We start from the raw sequence: 2,500 nt of genomic DNA, 5'->3' as shown, positions 1-2,500 counted from the left end.
AGAGCAGGTGCTGGCCGCGGCTGGCTCGGGTGTGGAAGTGACCACTCATCGCGACTATTGGAGTTTAACGACCTATTGGCGTCTACACCCTTAAGGTCAAGTTTGTTCGGTTGGAGTTGTTTTAATGCAGGTATTTGTTTGTGTGGTTGGGGTTGTATGTATTTGGTGGTGAGGGGGTTGTATGTGTGTGTCACTGGGGTTGTATGTGTTTGATGGTGAGGGGGTTGTTTTTGTTTTAGAGGGTGGGGTTGTGTGCGTTTGGTGGTAGGAGTTGTTCGTTTGTGTGGTTGGGGTTGTGTGTGTTTGATGGTAGGGGGTTGTTAGTGTAGTTGGTGTGTATGGGGTTGTGTGTGTTGCTGTTGTAATGGGGTTGTATTGGTATGATTTTGTGGTTTTGTGTTTGTAATGTTGACTGCTTGTGCTGTCTGTGGTTGTGCTGTGGTGTAGGGGTTAGGTTTTGTTAGTTTTGCCTTATGAGGATTGTTTGTGTAGTTTGTGGGTCTTGCGTTTCGTTGTTGCTAAGGGTTCTGCTTTTTTGTGTTGGTGGTGTTGTTACTGTTTGTGGTGGTGGTGTTGGTAATTTTTATGGTGTGGTCGACGGCGAAGGAGGAAGAGAGCCCGGCGACAGGGGGAGCGCCCAGCCCCCCCCCCAAAGAACCCCGCGGCGGCACCCGGGACACCACGCGCCCCCACCAGCCGCCCAACGCGCCGGGCATGTGGTCGACTCTTGTGTCACTTGTCACTTGTACATCATGTGTCTTTCTCAGTTGTGACATTTGTTTTCTTCATCGCACGCCTGGCACAGCCATGGATGGGCGTTGTCCACACCCTGCTGAGACTGTGACAGAGTCCAGTTCGGGTCAGGCCCCCTTGCTGGATGATCCCCTCGCGAGAGCCAGAGGACAGGAGTGGGGTTATAGGATTTCCGACACTGCCAGTTTAACCATCTGTGAGTGGTACAACAGAGTGAGCGGGGGCCGATCCAAATCCCTTTTGGCTGTATGGGTCTCCTGATATTCCACGTTGGGGGTGGGTGGGAGGTGGGGAGTGGGTGTGTTAGTGTTGCGTTTGGGTGGGATTGGGGGTTTGGGGGGTACGGAGGAGGTCATGTGTGTTGTGTGTGGAGGGGGCAGGGGAGGGGTGGTGGTTGGGCCTTCAGAACCAGCTGCGGATCTCCTCAGAGGATAGGAAGGAGTCAGTGAGTATCCTCATTGGTTGGTTTCCTAAGGTGGAGTGGGGTTGAAGGAAGTCCTGGTTTGATAGTTTATGGTTTTGCTTGTAGTGCAGGAGTGGGGTCATATTGGCTGTTGTTACTGTGCATGATTGCATTGCGTGCTCGTAGGAAGCGTCTGCACCGCACTTGCACTTGAGTTTCTTGACCTTGCATGCGTGGGGGTGGGTCCTGATTCTTCTGAGGAGTTTGGAATTGTTTCTAGGGAGTAGGAGGCGATGTTTTACCTTTTGGATGGGAATGTGAATCCAGCCATTCTCTGCGCATTTGTGTTCCATGTATTTATTGCGTAGGTCATGCATTGTTTGTCGTACCGTCTTTGTGATTTCTGTTATAGAGTACCCTACTTGTGTAGGGGAGCCGTATTCTATGGCTTCTTTGGCTGCTTTGTCAGCCATGTCATTTCCTAATATCCCTGTGTGTGAAGGTAGCCACATGAGTGTGAGGTCGGTGCCCTTTTTGATAATTTGATGTGCTAGGAAGAGGATCTCCTGTTGTAGGCCTCTTCTATTATCTGTCCCCCCGCGGGTCAAGGCCTGTAGTGACGACTTGGAGTCTGTCAGCAGTACCACTCCTGCTGGGACTGGGGGCATATCATTTACGGCGGAGCATGCCATATAGATGGCATATAGTTCCGCCGTAAATATGCTAATTCCGGTGTTGAGTTTATATCTTTTGGTGATTTTTAAGTCTGGAATGACAAGTGCGCACCCTGCGTCTCCATTGTTGCATATGGAGCCGTCAGTGTACACCTTTAGGTGTAGCGGGAATTGTTCATGTATTTTTGTTTTGGCTAATGTAGCTATGGCTAGTGGGTTTCTTTTTTTTGGTTCATGCCCGTAGGTGTGGATGATGGTTGGCTTTTCCCATATCCATGGTGCAGGGCCGGCAGGTGGGGGTGGGGAGACCTGGCTTGGAACGACTGGGTCGAGTTTGTTTTGATTCCTGACCTCCCATATCTGTCGGGTGTAGTGTTGTAGTAGTGTGACCACTCATCACCCGCTCGGCCAATTTATACAAATTAGGCGAACTACAAAGACAATCACGTGGGCTGCAAACCAGATCGTCACTAATCTGAAGAAATCTGATGAGAACTGTGCTTGTTACAAGGTGTTCAGTAACAGATTTCTAAATGATTCCTGAACCGATTTGCATCGGATAAGTTGCAAAAGAAAGAGCTCAACGCCTACTTTATAATGAGTGTAAAATGAAGTGTTGATTATTTAAGATGAATTTATAATCTTAATTTAAGTCACCTGAACAGGGTCA

The sequence above is a fragment of the Babylonia areolata genome, chromosome 9, assembly GCF_041734735.1.
Source record: "Babylonia areolata isolate BAREFJ2019XMU chromosome 9, ASM4173473v1, whole genome shotgun sequence".
Taxonomy (NCBI): domain Eukaryota; kingdom Metazoa; phylum Mollusca; class Gastropoda; order Neogastropoda; family Buccinidae; genus Babylonia; species Babylonia areolata.
This window is presented reverse-complemented; position numbering follows the sequence as displayed.